Source organism: Gorilla gorilla, chromosome 2 (assembly GCF_029281585.2).
Source record: "Gorilla gorilla gorilla isolate KB3781 chromosome 2, NHGRI_mGorGor1-v2.1_pri, whole genome shotgun sequence".
Taxonomy (NCBI): domain Eukaryota; kingdom Metazoa; phylum Chordata; class Mammalia; order Primates; family Hominidae; genus Gorilla; species Gorilla gorilla.
The window spans coordinates 171,598,309-171,608,185 of NC_086017.1; the positions used below are offsets into that span (position 1 = coordinate 171,598,309).

Below are 9,877 nucleotides of genomic sequence, written 5' to 3' on the forward strand. Positions count from 1 at the left end.
AACCTGGGAGATGGAGGTTGCATTCAGCTGAAATCACACCACTGCACTCCAGCCTGATGACAGAGGATATATAGGAATGCCTGCATGTCTAGGCAGAAGTCTGCTGCAGGGGTGGAGCCCTCATGGAGAACCTCTGCTAGGGCAGTGCAGAAAAGAAATGTAGGGTTGCAGCCCCCATGCAGAGTCCCCACTGTCTCAAAAATTAAAATAATAAAAAAAAGACTTTGGGGGACTGTTGGGAAGGCAAGATTGTGTTTTGAAATGTGAGGACATGCTATTTGGGAGGGACCAGGAGTAGAATGATATGGTTTTGCTGTGTCACCACCCAAATCTCATCTTGAATTGTAGTTCCCCCAAATCCCCATGTGTCATGGGAGGGACATTGTGGGAGGTAATTGAATCATGGGGGCATAAGAATCATGGGGGCATAAGAATCATGGGGGCAGTTACCCCTATACTGCTGTTCTCATGATAGTGAGTGAGTTCTCACAAGATCTAATGGTTTTATAAGAAGATTTTCCCCCTTTTGCTTGGCACTTCTCCTTCCTGCCATCATATGAAGAAGAATGTGTTTACTTCCCCTTCCACCATGATCGTAAGTTTCCTGAGGCTTCTCCAGCCATGTGGAACTGTTAGTTAATTAAACCTCTTTCCTTTATAAATTACCCAGTCTCAGGCATGTCCTTATGGCAGCGTGAGAATGGGCTAATACAACCACAACCCCAGATTCTTCTCTTCATTTATTCAGGTAATGTCTTCTTTTTGAAAGTCAGTAGTTCTCAAAATGTGGTTTCTGAATCTGCAACATTAGCACCACCCAGGAGTGTGTTAGAAATGCAAACTATCAAGCTCTACCTCAGGTCTTCTGAGTGAGAAGCTCTGAAGGTGAACTGACCAGCACATCTGTGTTTTAGCAACCCCAGGGTTTCTGCTGCATGCTAAAGTTTAAGGACTTCTGCACCCAAACACAAGGTTTACAGTCTTCCCCATGTTTGCCTCTGAAGTAATTTTACAAAGACATGTTTCCCCCAAAAAGGAATCTTTGCACCAGCTACTAAGAGAATAAATATATCCCTATCTTACTCTATTCCAAATCCGTGGTGGTTCCCCCTTCTCTTATAGTAACCAGAAAACCTGCTAGATAAATTCTAAAAGAGCTGTAACATTTTATTATAATACATTTGCTTCTTGCTTTTCTGACTCTTTCTCTCTGATCAGACACCTTCCTTGTTGCTGACCACAGAGGTGGAACCAGGGACCTGACCATCCCCTTGACCACATCCTGTCTGCTGAGTTGCTGAGCCACTCTTGAGTGACCTGGCTGGGTCATGCCTCTGGGTATCTAATAGGGGATTCACAATAGGACAGTTAGGTCTACACACATGTAAGAGCATTTGAGGGTAAGATGTGCATGGAATTGACTAGCAAACATTAAGGTAGTTGGAAGGTTAATATAAATTAAAGGAACTCCCATTACACCAACAGGTATTGGCTTAAAGTTTTTGCATTACCTCAGATAAGCAGAAGAGACACTGGAAAGGAAGAAGCATGGCAGCAACCAAAACCCTAACTCCTACGCTGCCCTGGAAGGTCATGAGTAAATCTTCCCAAGAAGTAGGGAATACTACCAGACCAGGTCATGAATAAATTTTCCCAGGATGTAGGGGATATGTCTTCCACCAGAGACTGCTACTCTTTCTCAAGAATGGAAAGAGACCTGGAACTTCACTGGGCTGAGAACCTCTTGGAAGCACAACTGATTCTTTATGGGATCTGAATTTGCCTTCCTGCTCCTACCTCTCAATCTATCTTCCATCCTAGAAGTCTTGATTATCTTTGGTCATTGCCATCTCTGCTCATCTCTCCTCTTATGCACTCTCAATCCCCTATTTCTCTATTTTTTATTTTCCTCACCCAGTGTTCTACCATTCCACTCTCTCCTAAACTTTCCTTTCAACTGTGACCTTTGGAAAGGTTTCCCAGGCAAACAAACTCCCCCATACAATTCACCTTTTCACTACAAGTTTATTCTACCTCCAGAAAGCTGGCTTTGCCCTGAGGAATCATGTCTCCTGCAGCTCTTTCCAAGAATGCTGCTTTCTTCCACACCCAGATTCTTGAATAACCCAATCTCACCAGCTGTAGACACAGATGGGCCCACATTTTGTGTTTGCTCCTTATTCCTGCAACCAGCAAACCCTCAGACCCCAGTGTTTTCCCAGTGATGTGTTGTAGCCTCAGAAGGTGACTCACATGTACTCTTGGTCTTCTATTCTAGATTCTAAAGAGAGTTCACTGCCTCTGCAAGCCAGTAGAGGCTGGCCCTGATGCTGCCCGCAGATGCTTATGGGTCCAGCCATACAGTAGTCTTGGGTACTGCATAGCAGTGAGGATTCTTTCTCCAACCCTGTATCCCTTAGGTTCCAAAGTCCCATAAGGTCCTTCATTATCCAGTCCCTACAGCTTCTACCAAAACCTCCTGGGGTATCGATTTCTTTCAATTTCTCTGTCTCTTCCACAAACCCAGGCAACAACATCTTTTCCTCTTTTAGCCCAAAAAAGGTAACAGCATCCATAGCATCCATGTACATTAAGAATACAAATGGATGCCATGGATTGGAGCTATTTACAGCCACACACAGCCAGCGTCCACAGTGTTACACCCTTAACCTCCCGTCTTCTAGAAAGGACTTAGCCACTTCTATCTTCTAGAAAGGCTCTTAATTTTGGCTTTCAGGACACCACCTCCTTTGACCTTCCTCCTTCCTATCTGGCCCATCTTCTCTTTTGGAACTCCTTTCCTGGGCCCTAGCCTACATGTTGATGCTCCTCTCCTGAGCCCCATTTTCCTTTTACTCCACACATTCCTCTTGGCCACCATTACTCACTGACCATATGGCTTCAATTACTAGATATGCTGAGATTCCCAGATTCATAACTGTAACCCAGACCTCCTCCTCCCCTTCAGAGCCACATATTTACATGCTCACTGGACATCGCTTCTTGGATGTCTTCCAGGTACCTATCATTAGCATGTCCTAACTCATAGTCTTTCCCCACAAACTCTTCACCTATGTTCCCTATTTCAGTGAATGGTACCATCACCCTTCTAGTTGTCCCAGACTAGGGGTCTCTTACTTACTTCTACTTACCTTTCACTACTTACAACCAGTAAGTTACAAAGTCCAGAATCAGGTCTTGACCTCTTGGTTCAGGTCAATATGATTTCCAGTTGGAATTCCTGTCAAACCAGTCTCCTCACCTAGGGTTTTGCTCCCCTCTATGGCAGTGCTTTGTCATCTGTTTCTCATCATAGCACACAGAAAATGACAACTTTAGTACAGCACACTGGGATAACAACTTGAGGCCACTGGAGGAAGCTACCAGTTCTGCCTTCTGCCTCAGAGTCTAAAAGGTTCATTACCTTGGCTCAAAGCCTGCTAGTAAGCTCTTCTCTGATTTTTTTCACCCTTTTGCAGCCAAAGTGGTCTCTCGAAAGCACAGACATTACCAGGTCCCAGACTCCCACTTTGGCTCTCCACCAGCTAGACCTCTTAGATCAGACCCCACCTCCCTCTCTAGCCTCCTCACCCCCTTGCCTTCTGCTCACGCCCCCTTCCTCATGTTCCAATCACACCAAAACGACTTGCTGTTATTACCCACAGAGGCCTGTGAGCTCTTGTCTCTAGACTTCCTCACCCTCCCACATCACCCTGTACCTACCCTGAGGCTGCACTCAGCATCTTCTAACAAACATGGAAATCCACCGAAGGCAGGGGCTGTGCCCAGAATTGCACCTGGCACATAGTGAGAATCCAAACACTTTTTGAAGAATGAGTGAATGAATGAGTCACCTTTTGTGATAAATCAGTAAGCCAGGAGAGAGAAGCCTGGATCCCTGTTCTGCCACTAACCTGCGAAACCACTGTGGATACCTCTGTCTGGGCCTCAGTCTTCTCACCCATCAAATGAGAGGATCCATCTCTGAATTCCCCTTCCTGATGCAAAGGCCTGTGCACCCCTGGCTCTTTGGATCATAGAAATTCTGCAGTTATAAAATTCTTCACTTTTTTAAAAGATATTTGCTAAAAATGTCTGCATAAAAATGTCTGCATCAGCAAAAATAGGGAAGTAACTAAATGTAAACAATATTTTTAAAATAATACTTAAAAAAATTCTACATTTAGGGAAGGCAGCAAACCTTGAATTCCCCCCTTTCCCCTGCACTTGGCAGGAGGAGGTAAGGCACTTGACTGTGGAGGAGGACGGGTTTCAAAGTCCCTGTGCCTCCTCTCTTCCTGCCGTGATCCTCTTCTCCTCCTACCTCCACCCTATTCATTTGATTCCAGGAAAGAACAGATTCACTGTTTGTTTCAAGACTAACTATGAAATAAGGTCCATGTGAAGGAGGTGAAGAGGTAGGTAACACAAGGTCTGAGGCAGGCTCTTCAATAAGTCCTTTCAAGACTGTCCTGATTCGCCGGGGGTGGTGGCTCATGCCTGTAATCCCAGCACTTTGGGAAGCCAAGGCCGGTGGATCACCTGAGGTCAGGAGTTCGAGACCAGCCTGGCCAACATGGTAAAACCCTGTCTCCACTAAAAATACAAAAATTAGCCCAGTGTGGTGGTGAGTGCCTGTAATCCCAGATACTTAGGAGACTGAGACAGGAGAATCACTTGAACCCAGGAGGCAGAGGTTGCAGTGAGCCAAGATTGTGCCACTGCACTCCAGCCTCAGCGACAAGAGCAAAACTTCGTCAAAAAAAAAAAAAAAAAAAAAAAAAAAAAGATTGTCCTGATCTTCCCAGGCTGTAGTCGTCAGACAAAAAGCTTTAGTCATCATGAGGAAAATGAGTTATATATTAGTGCTACACTTTATACTGGGTAGTAACGCTAAATGAAAATGATACTAATAAATGATCCAATTCAAGAAGAAAGAGAAATGTCAATCTTCCCACGGAAAAGAACCTAAGAAACTCAGTCACTGCTAAGGACCCTTGATCTTGAAATTCTGTTGATGTGTTTAGGATTAAAACCAAGCCTGAAACCAAAGTGATTGCTCCTACTAAGGTTTCTGCCAGGTAGAAATTTTACAGTTGAAAGGCCTTGCTAATAGCTGCTCATCATAATAATGTTAGCCATCAAATGCTGAACCATTGAGGTATTGTGTCCAGTGTGGGCAAAGTGAAGCCTATGCTATAGTATTCTTTTTCATGTATATATTTGTTCTTTAGTTTGAGGGAAACTATCATCATAGTAACCACATACACACATACCTCTACCCCTTCTCATAATCTAAATCTAGGTGTATTGGCTCACGCCTGTAATCCCAGCACTTTGGGAGGCCAAGGTGGGTTCACTGCTTGAGCCCAGGAGTTCAAGACTGGGCAACATGATGAAACCCTGTCTCTACAATAAATACGAAAAATTAGCTCGGTGCAGTGGCATGTGCCTGTAGTCCCAGCTACCTGGAAGGCTGAGGTGGGAGAATCATCTAAACCTGGGAGGTCGAGGCTGCAGTGAGCCATGATCATGCCACTATACTCCAGTCTGGGTGACAGAGTAAGAACCTACTTCAATAAATAAATAAATAAATAAATAAAATAATGAAATAAAATAAAATAATCTGCCGGGTGCAGTGGCTCACGCTGTAATCCCAGCACTTTGGGAGACCTAGGTGGATGGATCACCTGAGGTCAGGAGTTCGAGACTAGCCTGACCAACATGGCGAAATCCCATCTCTACTAAAAATACAAAAAATTAGCTGGGCATGGTGGCAGGCACCTGTAGTTCCAGCTACTCAGGAGGCTGAGGGAGGAGCTTCGCAGGAACCCAGGAGGCAGGGGTTGCAGTGAGCCGAGACTGCACCAATGCATTCCAGCCTGGGTGACAGAGTGAGACTCCATCAAAAAAAAAAAAAAAAAAAAAAGAAAGAAAGATTTAGGGGAAAGCAGGAAAAATAAAGATCATTTAGAGAAGCCAAGCCAAGAGACTCTATCTTTCCCTAAACATCGTTTAGGCAAACTGTAAGGGAAGAATGTTTAGGAGCCTTAATAACTGTCTTCAAAATCAAACCCAAGACACTGCAGGCCTTGACAGAACGATCTAAATAGTAACCAGAAAATAAGAGCTGCAGTTGCAATGAAAGGTCTACGGGAATAAGATGGAACATGAGAGAGGTGAGCAGGTCCTGAGGTGGCGCTACCCTTCACATTATCTGCTTGACATTTATGGCAAATTCAGAACAGCAGGAAGGAAGGACTGCAACTGCCAGTAAACAATGACCCTATGCAGACCTTGAGCTCTTCCTCTCACCCTTGCACACTCTTTGGCCTGGACTTACAGTTGCAGCTGTAATGCCCAATGATAAATTCATCTGTAGTCCTTTGTTACAATCAGCTTTAATATAAGATCCACGAGAGGAGGAACTTTGTCTTATTTTATTTACTACTAAATACTCTTAGGGCCTAGGGCCTAGCACAGCACTCAGTAAATAGAAGCCTCAAGAAATATTTGTGGCCTGATTAACTGATTATTTTATAAATTGTGTACTATGTTGAAACTTTTTTATCAGCATGTTCTGTGTTGAAGGCAATAATTCTATAGTGTATTAGCTTACTTAATTTTTTTCCATGTAATAGTTATCATTATTATTATTATTATTATTTTGTCAAAGGGCATTGTTCTGTCACCTGGGCTGGAGTGCAGTGGCACGATGATGGTTGACTTCAGCCTCAACTTCCTGGGCTGAAGTGATCCTCCTGCCTTAGCCTCTGGAGTAGCTGGGACTACAGGTGTGTGCCACCATGCCTGGCCAATTTTTTTTCCTTAATTTTTATTAGAGATGAGGTCTGGCTTATGTTGCCTAGGCTGGTCTTGGACTCCTGGGTTCAAACAATCCTCCCACCAAAGTGCTGGGATTGCAGGTGACAGCCACTGCACCTGGCCATACATTTTGAGCTATACATTAGATATATAACAATTTTTTTATTACAATGCTAGTTCCATTAAAAAAAGCTTTTACTGGATTTATTTTTTGTTTTGCATAACCAAAAAACATAATCCCACAATTATGGCAAAAACATATATGGTCATTGCTATAGTTTGGATATTTGACCCTCCAAACCTCATGTCGAAATCTGATCTTTAATGTAACAGGAGGCATCTGGGTTGTGGGGGTGGCTCCCTCCTAGATGGTTTGGTGCCTCCTCGCAGTAATGAGTGAGTCTTGCTCTATTAGTTCCTGCAGGAGTTTCCCTGAGAGCTGATTGTTAAAAGAGCCTGGCACCTGTTCCACCTCTCTCTTCCTTCCTCTCCTGCCATATGATCTCAGTGTGGCCAGCTCCCCTTCACCTTCCACTGAGGGAAGCAGGCTGAAGCTTTACCAGAAGCAGATGCTGGCGCCATGCTCTTGTACAGTGTGCAAAACCGTGAGCCAAATAAACCTCTTTTCTTATAAATTACTCAGCCTCAGGTATTCCTTTATAGTAATGCAAACTAAGTAGACGGTCACATTGCAAATATCGAATAAGGCTTTAATTTGAGAACAAAGTTACTAATCTTGGTTTAGTCTACTATTACATTATTTTGATGCCATTCAATTTATCAAGTATTCATAAAGTATCAATTGTGATAATGAAATATTTGACATTTATAAGATATGAACCCAGTCCTCTCTTCCTGGGATGCCAGAAAGCTGCCCATATCCTTAGGAAATTGCTAAGTAACAATACAGTGAATATATGACTAATATGCTCAAATGAGTGATATTAATGGTGAATGCTCTGGGAACATGAAAGACAAGGGTGAGGTCATATGAACTGTAAGAGACAAGGGAGGCTTCAGGGAGAAGTGGAGATAGCCCTGCCCAGAACCCCTTCTTAGAAGGCCCCGCTCTGACCCTTCTCTGGCCACAGTCCAACAGAGTGAGGAGTCCATCAGGAAATGCCTACCAGGGCCTGCACTCACCCCCTCTCTTCTAGACCACACTCTGTGTACTAGGACCCCCAGAATTCTGGCCAAACACCCTGAGTCCACTTCTAAGGCCTGTATAAGGCCTCTTATGCTGGCATCCACAACAGGCGAAGGAATGAGTAAAAGGTAGAAAAGAAACTAGGTGGGCCACAGGCCTGAGGCAGAGGGCCAAGGGCTGGCTCTTCCTGCCCCACTACATTTAGGCACAGAACAATAATTCAAAATTAGAACTCCCCCTTCCAGGTTATTTATGAAATATATTGGTCAAGGTAGGAAGATAGCACACATCTTCTCTTTCAAGTTTTTAGGTTAATTTGTATGATTAAAATATTTAGATATAAGTAACATTGACCCATATTTGTACTTTTGCCCGATCCCCAACAAATGTTATAAACAGGCCTGATCAGAAAGAATGAGGAAAGGGAAGGACTGGTATGGAATGAGAACAGAATAGCTAGTAGAAATGCTATGGACTCCATTCAGGTGTGAAAAGTGAACCTCTCACAGTGCTTGGGATGATGGATAGTAGAAGAAATATTCTTTTTGATGAATAAGAAAAGAAAAGCCCTTACCTGAACTTGTGCATGATTTTGCGAGCTACTAGCTTTCTTTTCAATAAATTCCTTTGCAGCTTAAATCAAACAGAGTATATTTTTTAAAAAATATTTTTTAGTTTTTAAAATTGAGACAGTCTCACCCCTATTGCTGAGGCTAGAGTGCAGTGGCATAATCACTGCTCACTGCAGCCTTGACTTCCCTGGCTCAGGTGATTCTCCCACCTCAGCCTCCTGAGTAGCTGGAATTACAGGCACATGCCACCACGCATGGCTTTTTTTGTATCTTTTGTACAGACGGGGTTTCTCAATGGTGCCCACGCTGGTCTTGAACTCCTGGGCTCAAGTGATCCGCCTGCCTCAGCCTCCTAAAGTGCTGGCATTACAGATGTGAGCCACTGTGCCTGGCCCAAAGTCCATTTCTGAATTGCAATTAAGACAGATATCACAAGCACACAAGAGAGGCCAGGTATAATAGAAGTGTTCTATAATAACAAACTAAAAAACAAATAAAACTGAGACCAAGCAAAATGTCCAACAGGAGAATAAGAGGTAATTCAGATAATGGTCATTTCAGATAATGAAATACTATGTTGCTTTAAAAACCATGTTGAAAAAGACCATTTTGTGACTTGGGAAATTATTCACAATATTAGTAAAAAGAACTGTATACAAAATCGTATATAGTATAAATAATGTCGTTTGTTTTTAAAAATGCACCATATGCATATTGAAAGGCTGAAAATAAATATACTATAATGGTAACAGTAATTGTTTGGTGGATTATAGACTTTTTTATTTCTCTGTATTTCCAAATTATATACAATGAATATATATTACTGTTGTCATCAGAAGACCAACAACTGTAATAAACACAAGCACACATATCTGAGGGACAAAGATCTGAGTGAAGAGAAGAGCAGAACTAAGAGTTATCTCCAGAGGATTCCAGTCCAGTATGGTGATGGAACATTTGTGTTTTCTCTGTTCTCTCAGGAGAACCTGATGAAATAAATATAACTACATAGAAGAGCAAAAAGGCATAAACGCTTACTTACCAGTGAAGGTTGAATCATTAGATGAGAGGTATCAAATGACTTCAGGAAGACGAGAAGATCGGAGCATGTGGATGGGTTAATCAGAGTGGAGGAAGCCCATAACACAAGTCTAAGTAAGGAAGAGGCTAAAGTGGAGGTGAGAGCTTAGCTTAGTGATGGAAAGCTGAAGAGGCTCTAGGCCAGGGGTGGGCGCTATGCAGAGACAAGAAAAGGGTCTCGGGCCGGGCGCGGTAGCTCACGCCTGTAATCCCAGCACTTTGGGAGGCCGAGGTGGGCGGATCTCGTCAGGAG

The 9,877-nt window shown here is 43.2% G+C and overlaps 1 pseudogene; it reads right to left on the reverse strand.

The window, feature by feature from the left end:
* Nucleotides 1-1,099: 1,099 nt before the first annotated feature.
* LOC115934171 (uncharacterized) lies at nt 1,100-1,168 on the reverse strand (annotated as a pseudogene).
* Nucleotides 1,169-9,877: the final 8,709 nt, after the last annotated feature.